Here is a 16,002-nt window from a genome sequence, read left to right on the forward strand (position 1 = left end):
TACTGGCAAAGTCACCCTGACTGCAACAGACTCAGCTCTGATGTGTGCAGTTCCCCACATCATTTGTGGGGACCGCCCAGAAGGCTGCAGAGATGGGATTTTGAATGACACAACTATTCACTTCTGTCCTTTACAGACTCTGCATTAGGGAAATTACAGCTTAGCAACTCTAAACTTATTTACGTTGCTTATGCACTTATGAAAGTGAATTATTTTTCATATATATTTCTTTATGGTACATGTGTGTATGCACAGTATGTATTTCCACCTATTATCTATGTATGCATACAAGAGAATTAAAAGCAGAATATTAGCAGTGAAAACAAGTCCAGAGGCAGTAATTAGGACAATATTTGTTGTGCTACAGAGCTAACTGGTTTGTTAACAGGGATGGAAAATGTATCTGAAGAAATGCTGATTACCATTGCCAAACAATTTCCTGTACTGAAGAGAAGATTATATGAACAGTGTTTGGTATTACTTTTACGTGCCAGTTTCAGGCATTCATTAATGTAGCAACTGTGATCCAAAGTGTATTGACAGCTTCCACATGCTGTCAGCATTCATGCTGACATTCATTATTTAGGCTCTGACATTAACAATCAGCTAAACTCTGTTCTATTTACTGCAACATTCTATAATCTCTAAGGCAGAAATTATCTAAAAGGGCAACAACTGAAGAAGGTGAAATAAGGGAGAAGTAATTAAAATTATTTTTGAGCTGCTATATATTTTAAGTGTTTCAACACATTTTTGGCATGCAGCATGTACATGGCAGTTGTTTCAGTTATCCCAGCTTGTTGGCTTAATTTAGCCAGAAAGTCAGGTAGGGATTTGAATTGTGCAAAATACAGAAGTCCAGCTAGAATATACTAAGTACATCATAGCTAATACTCTTTAGTGTGATGAATAGAAAGAAATCCTTGTGCATAATCATCAGGAAAACAAGCTTTTTAATATAGAAATCAAGTTTACATTTTTCCATTTATTGGGCTGAACTACAACACATGCTCGAACAGTCTGCTTAGAAGCCGCATTCCATGCAGAAGTCTTCACTCTTTCTGCCTCTGCTAGCAACATGTTGCAAATGCATTACACTTTTAGCTGGAGATTCTTAGTTTAAATACTCTACAAAATATGTAATAAGCAGTTATTTGAGTCATGCCCCATTTTCTATTACTAATGCACACTCCCATTTGCTGCAGCCCTCATTCCAGGCTGGGTTTGTTAATGGGGGCACTTCAGTACTTGCAGAATCCTATGACATGTTGGTGCCTTCAGTGCTATGGTATACCATTTCAAAGCAAAAAGTCATTTTATCTTTCATTAAGAGCTTCCAAATGCTCTAAATATCTTCTGGCTAAAATCTCGGTGGTGTTTTTAAAACTTACTGAAGTTGTTTTCTGAGAGTGTGTTTTCACCACCAGAGGGTAGAGAAACACAGCGTTAGTCACCAAGTGGAAACGCCCGGATCTACAAGGGGAGTAACTGCTTCGTTCCTTTTAGGATGCAGAGGCTCTTCCACCTTTCTTTTCAACACGACTGTTCAGGTAGAGTAAAGTTAACAGAATGCAGCTCCCAGGCAAGACGTGAATCAGAACCACGTAATTACCTTGGTTGCTTGCAAACAGTCTTCTGCCAATGTACTTGAATATGAGGGTTCACTTCAACCTGAGTGTTAGGTTTGGAACACTCAGCCCAGGTATTCTGTAAGGCTGGAAAGCTGAAGCCTAGCTATGCATTAGGTAGCCTAAACTACTTATTAAAATACACAAGTACTTTAATAAGCCTACTTTCATAAGGCATGTGGGATTTTTGGTGAGTACTTGTCCTCTGTATCTCTGCCTTGCAATCCAAAACTCTGTAATCATGATAGCCATTTTTCTGACAAGTTTTAAAATCCTTTGGGAGAATATATCTGTGTGCAAGAATGCAGTGTCTGAGAATAGGTAGGCTACAGTTAGGCTGGTCTCTAACCATGTGGTGGTATAATTAAAATATGGTATGCGGAGTAGTGTATCACTGCAGTGTCTCAAGGTTAAATTCTGCTTCCTAGTTAAACTTATCTGAAGGCTTATGCACTGTGATTAAAATATCTGTAAGTTACAAACTGGACAATTAAAATCTAAGACATCTTCTTTTGAATGTATACAGCAGAAATAAAATGCGTGAAATGAAGAATGGTTAAGTATGTCCTTTGCCACTCAAAAGATCTTTCTAACATAACCCAGTAAAATTTGTTCTCTGCTGAAAGCAACCTCAGGTCAAAAATATTTGTTGCAGACAACTCAGATATTTCTGATAGATTCCTTACCCCTTTAGAGCTATAAATGGTGTGCAGGGCTTTAGATGGCATCCGTGGACTCAGGGTTTGTTCTATATGAATGTCTTCTCATTTCAGCCTATGCATTTTTCTGTTCATTCATCAGTCTGAAGGGTTCTAGTTCTGATGTACTGGGTATATTATAATTTGAGTTATTATCTATTTTGCAGAACTAAAATCGCCACCTGACTTTCTGGCTAAATTAATTCTCTTTCCTAAAGCAGTTTGAAATGCCATACTGCTTGCAAAAAAAATGCTCTAGATGTTCCACGGGCTTGGTTTTACATTTCCCAGTGACATCACTTGCAGCCTCCTGGTGCTAGGACACTTGTCAGCACTGGGGCTTTGCAGCACTGTGCTCATCTTTGACAGATTTTGTAGTAGGGTTCTCTGATAGTGCTCTGCAAGGGATTTATAGACTCCAGAGGAGCTCAACCTATCTCAGATATGAGTACCTACTCTAAAAAGGGAGAATAGATATCAATGATTAGGCTGTCATGAGAAATTTATTGACTATTAATAAGATACAGTAACTGAAGAGATTTTTTCTTTTCTGTTTTCTCTCACTAAGTTGTTTTCTTCTGTGGAGTAAAAAACCTGCTCAGAAAAAAGCATTTTCCTCTCCAACAAGTCATTAATTCCTATCTGACTCCTTAGATAAGAAACGTTAGAAGCCAGTGAAGCGTGTTTTAGAAGCACCACTGTAATTAAAAAATAGAAAAAAAAAATCCCCCAAATTATATGTAAAGTAAAAGAGAATCAGAAGGTAAATACATCTTTTCACAAAGCTGAATTCTTGTATATGCAGAATGGATTTTGACTTCCTTAGAGTTTGGTAAAAGCATTAGGTGAAAAAAACCCACTTCATTTAAAAAACATCTGCTGTAAAGAATTCCTGCTTGAAACAGTCACCTTTCATTGCCTGCTGCCATACACATCAACAACTTCAGCTCAGGCTGAGGCAAAGAAAAACAAAATGGGGACAGGCGCAGGCCCAGTGTGAATGAATAGCCTGAACCCTGTTTATTCCTTGCTTCTTAGCATAGAAGCATAGAGTGATTTAGGTTGGTAAAGACCTTTAAGATCATCGAGTCCAACCACTAACCTAACACTGCCAAGGCCACCACTAAACCACGTCCGTGAGTGCCACATTTACATGCCTTTTAAATGTCTGCAGGGATGGTGACTGCACCACTTCCCTGGGCAGCCTGTTCCAGCATTTGATAACTCTTTCAGTGAAGAAATTTTTCCTAATATCTAATCTAAACCTCCTCCTTGGCACAGGATGTCTGATAAGAGCAGGAGGGGAAGTCTGACAGCCCATACCTCTGTGTGTGGAACACTACCTATAGCCAAAGCACTGCCTATAGCCCTAGCACTTATAGCCCTGGCTCTGTGTGCTTTGGAGAAGGAAGGGTGACTTTAACCTACCGCAGCTGTGGGGAAAGGTTTATTCCCACCTGATGGGTCCAGTCAGCTGCACTGACACCAGCCCTGTTCCTGAAGCAGAGCCAGAGGAAAGCAGTTGCTCTGTGCCAGGTATGTTAATGCTGCTGAAAGTGAAGCAAAGGGGCACAACAAGGGGCTGTTTGAGAAAGAGAAAAGGTCTTTTTGGCTTCCTTGCAGTCTGAGCCTGTGGATAATGAGATGGGCCCAGAGAAAGCTGAGGATTTGCTTTCTGCCATGCTTGTTGAGGGTCTGCGTTCACTGCAGGCACTGTTTGGTTGGTATCCAGCTCAGAGAGCTCCTATTAGTTTTTGCTTCAATTACTGTTTCCTCACCAGCGGTATGTTCCTGGTGTCATCCTTCTTGTGGGCTTAGGCCTCAAGAAGACACATCCTCTGATTCTCTGGACTGCAGCTGATGAACCGATCCATGTGAGCTGTGGGTGGTGGCAGTGGGGGAACTGCCCTTTCCTGAGCACACACAGAAACAGTGGGGCATGCTGGAGGACCAGCAGCTCTCCAGCATGGCTCATCTGTGACCTTTTTACAAAGTGGACAGCTTAGTTATTATTCAAACTGGACGAGAAAATTATGCAGAGACGTCATATCTTCTGTCTGTCTTGAATTGAATGCTACATTGACTACATACTTGCATAAGGTGGCAAAGGAAATGTTTGGCCTAATGCCAAGCTTTTAAAATAGATACTGATAATACCAGGGAAGTTCCAAAAAGGTAGGAGAGTGGTGACGTTTAAAATGCGCAGCAAGATTGACCTGAGCGAGCCGAGGCTAGCTACACTAGCATTACCTGTCAAACAAATCTGATATTTTCCTTTGCAATTACTAGTCTGGGAGGTGAAGGTAATTGCAGGATTGCAATCCATCTACAGCTTTGAAATAGAATGAATTCTAATTTAAAAAAAAATACTCTGCAATACCAGCAAACCTTATATTAAATGGGTTAAGGATAGGCTAACTGGCATATTATGAATAAGGCAGTAGTTGGTGAGGAAATGTTATTCAAAGACTTGTGTGTGTTGATGCCGTGAAAAGCCGGAATTGAAGACTCAATAGTCGGCAGACTATTAAGCAGGTATTCTTTATTACGGCGCCGGGCACACGGGGGATCTCTCCTCCAAACGTGTGCACCGAAGAGACACAGTTACTAGGTATTTATGCTATGTTAACATACATATTAATTACATTTCCAAGAAATGTTTATCATAGTAATGGCTTTTCCGAGAATTCATTAATATATGGTAATGTCCGTCGCACATGTTTGTTTGGCGTCTCTCGGCAGGGGTCTTCAGATTATCCTGCAGCCTCCTTATCTCTGTAGTTTGCATACCTGTTCTCCCAAGGCCCAGGCGCCTAAAGGGATTATTCAGGAGTCCCTTGTCTTGCAACCGTCCCAATTATTCACAAAGAACCAAGACTTGTTTCTGACCACCTGAAGTGATAACATCCCCTACGTGTTACATTTGTTACATTTACAGTTATCAGTATAAATACCTGCCTTATATCTAGCACAAATGACATTATCCGTGTGACTTGGGGTGAACAATTATTGCTGAACTCATTTGCTCCAAGGGCTGAAGAAGATTAAGTAAACTTCAAGACAAGACAGTCCTAGACTGGAATTTGGATGGCTTGGTAAACTGGGTCCTTTTGCAAAGGCAGGGCATTCACATGCTGGGCTGTGAAACACAAGCTGTCAAGTAGGGAGCATATCCTGGGAAGAATGGCTGTGAAAAGGGGGTAGCATCCTTTTAACTTGGCACGAATTGCCAGAATGGTAGTATAGAGGAAGGATTATGTGATCATTGAGTTTATACACACAAAGAAGTAGTAACGGAGTACTAGAAAGCTGCTGTTCTGCTATCTAGTTTCTCAAAAGAACTTTTGAAACAAAGGAAGAGGTACAGGAAAACAATTTTAGGAACACAGAACACATTTTACAGTGGGAAGCTTAAAAATACTTGATTAAAGAATGTGCTAAGAGGTAATTCCTTACAAATATGCAGGTTTCTTGGGGGCTGGGTGTCGTGGTTTAACCTGGCAGCTGGCAAAAAAGCACTAGGCATCTGCTTGCTCACCCCTCCCCTTCCCCCCCAGCAGGGTGGGGAGGAGAAATGGACAAAAGGGAAAACTCCTGGGTTGAGATAAAGACTGTTTAACAAGACAACAATCGAAATACTAGTACTACTGATGATAATAATAAGAAGAAATATGAAAAAACAAACTATATACATTTTTTCTCACCACCTGACGACCTATTTGCAGCCAGTCCCTGAGCAGCGATCGTGGAACCTGGAAATCGAGAATTTCCCAAAATTCAAATAAAAAACGTTGAACTACCAGACAAGAGAGGATTTGAACTCATGGAAATGAGAAGAGCACAGAGATCTCTGCCCCCTGGCCAACCCCCATTCATAAACTGAGCATGACATCTATGGTATGGCATATTTCCATTGGCAAGCCTAGGTTATCTGCCTGTCTCTGCTCATTCCCAGCTCCTGCACACCTGCTGATCAGCTGAACATGGGAGACTGCAATAAGTCCTTGATTTCACAGCAATAGCAAAAAACATCAGTGTTATCAACATTCTGCTCACACTAAATCCAAAACGCAGCAGCTGCTGAGAGAAAAATTAACTCTATCCCAGCCAAAAGTGTGACAGTGGGGTATAATGAATACTAGAGTGACTAATATATTAATGGTGAAAGACTTAACAAATACCACTGTCTGGCAGCAGAATCTGGATAGACACCTGCAAACAGGAAACAAGACACCGGTTTTGATCTCATATTGGAACAAACTATTGAAGTAGGCACCAACTTCTCTCTTAACATGTTCAGCTCAAGCTTGGATGCCTTTCTGGAAGAAAAGTATTAGCCAAATAGATTTGGCTTAATACAACAATGAGATGAAATGTAAGGTCTTCTGGTATCTTGCAGGTCAGATTAGATGATGTAATGGTCCCTATTTACACACAATGCTGTGTGTCTCTGAAAAGGCTGTTGCCCAACATGTTCTAGCAGTCCAGTGTAGACAAGACAGTCTAGACTGAAGCACACACCAGGAACCAATGCTTTTAAGCAGTTTTGCAGAATTCCTTTCCATTAGAAAATAAAACCCACTAGTTCAGTACAGGAGAAAAGCCAAACTGGCCTTGAAGATGGAATGACCTTCTTGGACAGTTTGTCCTTGGCAGGCTTACAATAATGCCTAAATAACAAGTAAGGTGTTGTCTAGTCAGGGAACAACTGAAAGCTACCGCTACTCTTCTGAAATAGTTTTCATTTTGTTCTTCCAACTAACTATACTTTTTTTTCACTGATGTCAATTGTGGCTTGTTCCCCAGCATATGAAAAAACAATTATGCCATATTTCTTATGCCAATACAAAATGTTCACTGTTAAAAAGGCATATATTTTGTTCTCCATTCATAAAATCTACCCCTTTCCATGATTGATTCTGCAGATTAGTACAAATATCTGCAGCTTTGGTTTCAAAGAAATTTCTCATTTCTTTCTTGCTTGCTCTTTTATATTTATATAAGACAATAATTTAGTGTACAGAAATCATAGAGAATCTTTTCTTTCAAGTGGCTCCTATAACTGCGCATGTGTGGCTTTATGTGAACTATAAATCTTATTACATCTGTTATCTTTTTAAAATTATTTTGGCCATACCTTTAAAGGGCCGCTCAAACACAGGATATACTGAATTTATAGAGAGCACTTCTGCCTTAGGTTTTGCATGATGCAGTCAGCACTGCTGAATACCTAAATTCTGAGGGCCTAGGACTTGCTTAATAAGATCTTTCTGTGGAATGCAATTTTTTCAGGGGTTATAAGTCTAAATTCTCCATTTATTTTCAATGTAAGTACTAGATTTCTATGTGTAAATAGAGACTTTGACATAACCTTTCTGCCTTTCAACCATCTGCAGATATAAAATGCAAGCACAGTTAAAGTTTTATGTATTGTACTGGTGTAAAGACATCGCACAAAGGGAGTCCATATTTCTTATGCTAATCCAGTTCTTATAATAATCCATATTTACCCAGATTTTGCGACTTTACTTAGGAATTTAACTTTCTGTGGTTAAAATAATTCCCTGGCTTTCCTCCAGACTCTGACGACTCTAACCAGTGTTTCTTTCTGCAAGTTTCATGCAGTATATTCTTTAGGTAAATCTGAGTGCACAAACAGCAATGCAGACTGATGCCAGTGAGTCATTACAGTCTGTCTGATGTGGCTGAGCCATTTCACATGATGGCAAGTGTCTGGTGAGTTATTATTAGAGACCCCAAATAATCCTCAAAATGTAAATGCTTGCAGATTTTAATGTCTTATTCTTTTTAGCCACCTGACTGAATAAGCAATTTAGTTGTCAGTGGTCAGGAGCTTTTGCACCTCCAGTTGGTGTTAATATGGCAAAACAAGCTTTATGTAGTTGCAAAACAAGCCCTTAGTTCTTCTGTCACGCTGTTTATAGCAGCAATGCTTGCATATGCTTCTTCCTCCCCTTTCAGGAGCAGCAATTTCTATCACAGCAAAGATGTTATGAAGCAAAATTTACGCAGAAATCTCAGCCAATGATCTAGTTATCTGGGAAATCATATTAATGTTTTAATTGATTTAAACATTGTCTTGAAATAAAGCTTGGTGAGAAAATAATAATAATGTTCCCCCCACACACACCGGATTCCACTATTCCAGCCAACGTTTTGCCCAGTTCTTTGCTATTTGTTTCCACTACTGAGCTGTAGCTCTCAGATCCCTGTGTTGTCTTGCTGGGTTTTTTTTCCCCAAGGAAAATTTCAGCTTCCAGAGGAGTACTTAGTAGTAAAGTAAGGGGAATATATTAAGTTGCAAGGTTGTTCTTGTAATTTATGTACTTACACTGCATTAGCAGTATTCTTACTGGAACCAAGAACACAGAGAGCTATCTGGCAGTTTGGAAACAGCTACTCTCTGAATTTGAAATTTTGCAAATGTCTTTGCAGTCTAGCAATCAATTAGGCGCATTCTGCAAGGATTGTTGAAGACTTGCGATGGGCACTAGGTGGAGGGAGGTGGTCACCTGTCTCTCAGCAAGCTAATGGAGACAAATAACATGGTGAGGCCCCTCTGCCTTATGAGGATAACCTTACTTAGGTGTACTATTCCCTACTTTCAAGAAAGTTAGACCTCAAATGTCTCCCATTCCATATTCTATGACTGTAGTTCTCTTTTATGAGCTCTTGTTATTAAGTATCATGAAAATGATCCCTTATTTTAATCCTCCTATATGCTGATGCAATATGTGTTATTTAGAAATGCTGTACTTCATTTGTCTGTCACATGTAAATATAAGACAAAAGAGCAAAGATAAAAGAGAGGCAGGGAGAGAGGGCAGTAATTGAGCAACATTATTTTTTTTCCTACCTCAATCCCATAAAGGGATGTGTTTTTCTCCCTGCTAGGCGTATTTTACTTCTCTCCATACAGTAAAATTTATGTTGACCCATTAAGAAAAATACATATATGACCTAGGGATGTATGTGGCAGCAAGTCAGGAATAGTTTAGCCATGAGATCATATTTAAAGAGAAGTACATTGCCACTGGAAAATGTTCTGGTGCTGTTATGAAAACACTGATGCATTTGTGTTAAAAGATGCATTATTGTGATAATGCAGAGTAGTTAATATGTTAGTGAGCATATGGATGAGAAATGACCAAAGTTAGGAAGTGACATGTTACCAACAGCTGATGATGAAGTTATACTTGGACTAAGACTAAAAATGACTTTGACAGCACATTTCGTTTACATGAGTGCGGAATTAATCACTGCCTTTAGCTAATACATTTACCAGACTTTGTGACAACACAGATTCCTTTGTGTTTTTTTCTTCCTTGCATGTACATGGAAAAATGTACTATGTCACCGGAAACTCTCAGCTCAGCCAGTCTGTGGGGCCAAAGGGCTTACAGAACATTCATCCCACCTTCTTCAGGAAGTTGTCTACCAAATTTTACATGCTTCCTTACTGATGAAAATAATATACTAGTTGCTTGGTAGTTTCTTGCTCATAATTCTAGAAATACTATGAGGAATACTGAAAGATAAAAGATAAATGCAGAAAGGAACCTAAAATGGGAAATAAGAGGACATAAATTGTGTTCTTTAAACAGTCATATGAGATGGCAAGCCAGTAGAATATATCATGGTGTAAGGCCATTTTACAAGAGCAAATATTACGTACAACCTGCAATATTCTGTGTGGAAATAAGAATTTTAAATGTATCATGTTACATGCTTCTGTATGAAAAATATATTTGCATCATTAACGTAAAGGGTGAAATTTTGTCAAAAACCCATCTGTGAAGTTGTGTAGGCTCTGTCTACATTAGCGAGGAGCAATGCCCATGCTGCTTGCTGGACCTGCAGTGTGAGGCAGTTGGTGCTACAACCTCACAAGACACTTGAGGGACTTTTTTTTACTTTATAGTAGCTTCAGATTAGTCGCAGAGACTGAATGCTGGAGCTGCTGCTGTACGTTAGGTGTGGTCCTGCAGTTCATCTTTCAGTTTTATTTCACCTGAAAGAAATCCAGTTTGTGCCTGCCAGCTCCACTAACTCTACCATACAAAAAAATGTGCCATGTACATGAAAGTACAGGGGGAATTGCTTCAAAAGAGTAGACGTAGCCATTAAAAGCAAAAGCATGACTTGATCCATTTATGACTACAATACAGGGGAATGTAGTGCTTGCAAGTAGCAAAAAGCTATATCCCTTAATGTGCAGGAGGAGTTTCTAAATCAATGCCAAATATTGTGATTTCAGAGCTACAACATACTTACAACTTCTGATGTGCTCACTTATTAGCCTGGGGCTACGTGGAAAAAAGATCTGTTAAGGATTTCAATCTTATTCTATCAATTCTGTCAGTAACAGAATTGCTTTTTGTAATGCTAATTAAAACAATGAGCCTCAGTAAAATGCGCTTGTCTCTTAAAGATATCCGTTCAGAAGTATCTAAAAACCAGCTAAATGCTGAGGTATCCAACTTCAGGCCGTAATTCATGGCAGGTCTGCTTAGGTGGGGCTTGATGAAATCCAGCTTCTCCCGCTTGTGCTCCTGGTTGCTGCATACCCGCCTGGGCCACGCTCCTTCAACGCGGGTAGTTTGGCCAGTTACCAACCTCTGCTCAGCTGCACAGCCTTTGGGTCAAAACTGGCTGAAGGGCAGCAGCCTCGGAGCATGGGGTGGGCAGGGCTGCTCTGCGCCCAGGTGGGTAGGTGCGCTCCTCAGCGTGGGCATGCCCCGCCAGCGGATCAGGATTCCCAAAGCTACCAACGAAAAACTAGTTTGCAAAGACAGCACAGTGAATAGTTTAAAGGGCTTTTTTTTCCTCTGAACAAAGGCTGTGTTGTGGCTGCCATGAGTGCCCCCACTGCCCTGACTGTTCCTGCCCAGCACCCTGGGGCTCCCCTGACCCTGCCCAGCACCCTGGGGCTCTGCTGACCCTGCCCAGCTATGCGTCCCCATTTCTTCACGAACGCAGGCTGCGGAGCCGGATGGCAACTGTAAAAGGTGGAAACAAACAGAAAGAAGAGTGCGTGAGACCTCAGGAATATAAAGCCTGTTCTTTCAGCAATTCAGAAGCAGGTTGAGCTGTGGGCAGCTCAGGGTGCTAAACCACTCAGAGAACAAGGCTGGAGGGCATGAACCAACCTGATTAATGCAAACACGCCAGGACCTGTGCCTTCCGAATTTTGGGTGCTGCGGCCAGTAATGTAACAATGGACTAAGGAAACGGTCACCCCTTCACCCAGCCAAGGATATCTTTGCTAACGTGGTGACAGAGTTTGGGTAGAGTTGAGATGCTGCTGTTTTCCTACAGCTCAGGAGAGCCCAGGCAATGTAGTACTTTGTGTTCCAGCTGTGGACCGAACAACTCCAAAGGAAGGTCAGTAACTATATGTGTGTATGTGTGCAGCATCTGAATATAACACTGTAAATATGTTGCTGGATGCCTGCAGACAAATACACAACAGCAATAAAATATAGAAATATCTAACAGACAACAGTAAGCCAATACCTTCTGGTGACAAGTGTGCATAGTATTGACTATATTTCTTAGTATTCTTGAAGTATCTTTCATGTGAATTTAATGGTTTATTCACAATCTACATGTTATTCCCTTTATGAATCTTGACTAGTAACTGTAAATGATGGTGCACTGAGATATATATGATCAGTGGCTGGGCTGTAGGAGTCAAAACAGTTAAAGATTTCCTGCAGTCCCTAAACCAGAGTTTGGGCTGGTGATTCACTCAGACGTGAAACTGAAGTGTGGGAAAACAAGGGCAGTGTGCTTCGGCGTTTCACTTGTATGCTACAAGTGCACGCTACAGTCCCCTTTCGGAGGGGATTCTTCTTAGTCCTGGTAATCTGCTGGCACTCCTTTTCTTCTCCACCAGTTCCTCCTCTAACCTCAGCTGTCTGGTTTTGCTGCAAGTCTCAACCTGTTTTATAACGCTCCTACACTCCCTTATTCCCAGAAGGATATGCATCGATGATGAAGTATTTCCTGCATGCACAATATTTGTACATAGCTTTGGGATCTTTTAGGGTGAAAAAGGATATTTGAATGACAGCTGTTTGAACTCCTCTGTAATTTGTTTAAAAGGAAACCAATTGTCCTAATCTGTGCAAAGTTGTACAAAGAAAGATTTTATGATAATCAAGGTAGATTGCCTAATGAATATTGATTACCTAAGGAGAATTATAACAGTGTATGTCATTAAATAACTAGATAAACAGTTCACATTCATTATTTGAATTTACAGATAGTGTCTATGCAGTGCTCTAGGGTTTCTTCAATTTAAGTTCCTGTAATTCATTATTTCTACACCAGTTTTCACTAAGCTCTTAAAAAGAATATCTAAAATGATGAGTAACTCCAGAGTCAAAACATCAAAAATCTCAAGTTTACAGTAAGTTATTTCGTATAGCATTTAGACATATGCAGAATCTCTGTGTAACTATAGAAAAAAACAAACAACTTGCACAAGCCACTGTTTTCTGTTTATCTGCAACATATATGAACATAATGAAAGTGTGAGAAAGGTAATTTTAATATTTATTCAGAACTGAAAATGCTTGTACCTGAGTAAATTTGTCCTTGAATAAGATGTGGTTGAAGTTTTAAATGAAAATATTTTTGTTCAGGATGGGAACGATGAGTCTGATGAAACCTTATTTTGGCTGCTCAAGGAAGTCTTGGGCCAACAGAACCTGGTCCTCGTGGTGACTTCAATTGCCCAAACACTTGTTGGGAAAACAACACTTCGGTGCACAAGTCACCCATCCAGTTCCTGGAACGCATTGAGGACTGCTTCCTGCTACAGATGCTGGAGGCGTCGACAGGGAACAACACATTGCTAGATTTACTGCTCACAAACCAAGAAGACTTACTTAACAGCATAACCACCAATGTTAGCCTTGGATACAGCGATCAAACATTGGGGGGCTTAAGATCCTGCTGAGCGCGTTGAAGACCAGTAGTAGGACGAAGAGCCTGGATTTGAGAAGAGCCAGCTTCAGTACGTTCAGAGCTCACCTGCGAGGCGTTCCGTGAGAAGCATCCATGGAGGGCAAAGAAGCATCACCACTGAACCCAGGCTGTTCTATGGTTCTGTGTTTGTTAAACTTCATCAGTGTAATACACTGTGTCCTGTAATGCTATTTATGACAGACCAGCACTTCGTGTTTCTTCTGTCCAGAAGGACATTTCTCATCTGTAAGTTGGCAGAAAATTGTACATGATAGGAGGTGCATCCATTACTAGGTCAGCTGAATTTCTAAAACTTACATTAAAGATAATGGAACAAAGAGTGCCATCATTCATAAATTTTATATGTATATATATATCTCGGGTAGGTAAGCAGTGAAAAAGAATTTCTGATTTAAGGACAATGATGTCCCAGGAACAAGCAGTTACAAGCTGGCTTTAGGAGGGTAGCTTCTGGAACAACCTTCCCAGAGTAAGAGTCTTGTAAATACTTTAAAGATATATATATAAATAATTTTATTTATTTATTTTTACATTATATGACATATTTGCCCATGAAGGAAGAGAATCATTCTCTAGAATCCAGCAAGTTTTTTCTATTCTCATGTGCAAAGTTAGCTAATATATTATTAAGACTACCCTGTATTTTAAAGTTGTATTCAGAGCTATTAAAAAATTAGAACCAAAATTTAAGTCAATTGTGAATACTGCCTAGAAGCAAAAAATTACATTAATTTCTACAGTCTATATCTGCCTACATGCTTCCGAAGGAAGAAAAAGTAATGAAAAGCTTAAGGGAGAATATTTTTCTATCTTCAGAGTGTCCTGTTTCTGCAGCATAACAGAAGGAAGCTTTTGCCATGAGACTGACCAACAGCTGCCACCAGAGGTACCTAAAGGAGTTATCTGTGGATCTTCCTTTGCTGAAAGGCACACAAAAAAAGTGTTTGCAATTTGTGCCTTTAATTTTCACGAATATATGTAACTGGCCAGAAAAAAAGGGGGTTTGATACCTCTAAAAATGCAGTCAGTTTCAGATTCAAATGCATCTTTATGGGTTTAAAATCAGCTTAAAAATTCTTAATGTGCTTTTAGGCACAGAACATTAACACCATTTTTCCTCTTTTCTTTGTCTCTCCAAAGCCTTCCTTATTCTGTAAATGTACGGAGAATGACTAAAGGATTTCCCTTGTAGAAAATGCTCTCCCTCCCTGCTGTTGGCTTTTCTCTGTTTGGAAGGTAGTGTTGCTGTTGGAGGAGAGTTCCTGCAGGGAAACAGTGAGCTCCGAAAGTCTGTGCCTTGGCCTGGAGAGTGAGTTTCGGCCTCAGCCCAAGCAAGAGGAAGCTCTCCTGCCTGCAGAGGGACTATTGCTGAAGGACGTTGCGTGCTACCTGAAGAAGGCTGCGATTGCTCATTGCAGTACTGGAGCAAATTAGTAACCTCTTGTGGATAAGGAAAAATCATATTCGAAAGAGAAATGTTGTGATTTTGAGAACTGATACATTTACAGTTTGTCTTTCCCTGCTGTTTTATGAGCTTTAGCATCGTCTGATGCCAGTGAAATTAGAGCATGAGACCAGGGAAGGGAATCATTATTCTGCTTTATTTTAAGACTGCCTAATGAATGCTGTACCTGTGATGATCAGTGAAGTATCTATAACGCATATAAGAAGCAATAAAATAAAGAAGCATGATGTTAATAGGATTGAGGAGTGGGCCCGTGACAACCTCATGAGGTTCAACAAGACCAAGTGCAAGGTCCTGCACCTGGGTTTGGGCAACCCCCACTATCAATACAGGCTGGGGAATGAAGGGATTGAGAGCAGCCCTGCCGAGAAGGACTTAGGGGTACTGGTGGATGAAAAGATGCACATGAGCCAACAATGTGTGCTTACAGCCCAGAAGGCCAACTGTATCCCGGGCTGCAGCAAAAGCAGTGTGGCCAGCAGGTCAAGGGAGGGGATTCTGCCCCTCTACTCTGCTTTGGTGAGACCTAAGCTGGAGTCCTGTGTCCAGCTCTCGAGCTCTCAGTGCAGAAAAGACATGGAGCTGTTAGAGTGGGTCCAGAGGAGGGACACAAAAATGATCTGAGGGCTGGAGCACCTCTCCTATGAGGACAGGCTGAGAGAGTTGGGCTTGTTCAGCCTGGAGAAGGGAAGGCTCTGGGGAGACCTTATAGCAGCCTTTTGATAAGGGGCTGTCCTGGGTTTGACCAGGACAGGTTAATTTTCAGAGAGGCTTATAAGAAAGACAGAGAAAGATTTTTTACTAAGGCCTACAGTGACAGGACAAGGGGTAGAGGTTTTAAACTGAAAGAGGGTAGATTTAGATTACATATACAAAGCAGTACTTTACTATGAAGGTGATGAGGCACAGGAGCATGCTGCCCAGAGAAGCTGTGGGTGCCCCATCCCTGGAAGAGTTCAAGGCCAGGCTGGACAGGGCTCTGAGAAACCTGGTCTAGTGGAAGGTGTCCCTGCTTACTGCAGGGGTGTTTGACTAGATGACCTTGAAAAGTCCCTTCCAACCCAAACCATTCTGTGACTCCATGATTTATGACTTCACTCCGTTTATTTCATTACTATTTTGGGGAAGTTTTACTTTTCAGCATTAAGAAATTATGTTGAAGGTTGCATAGAATAAGAACCCAAGAAAAATAAAA

The sequence above is a fragment of the Opisthocomus hoazin genome, chromosome 1 (assembly GCF_030867145.1).
Source record: "Opisthocomus hoazin isolate bOpiHoa1 chromosome 1, bOpiHoa1.hap1, whole genome shotgun sequence".
Lineage (NCBI taxonomy): Eukaryota > Metazoa > Chordata > Aves > Opisthocomiformes > Opisthocomidae > Opisthocomus > Opisthocomus hoazin.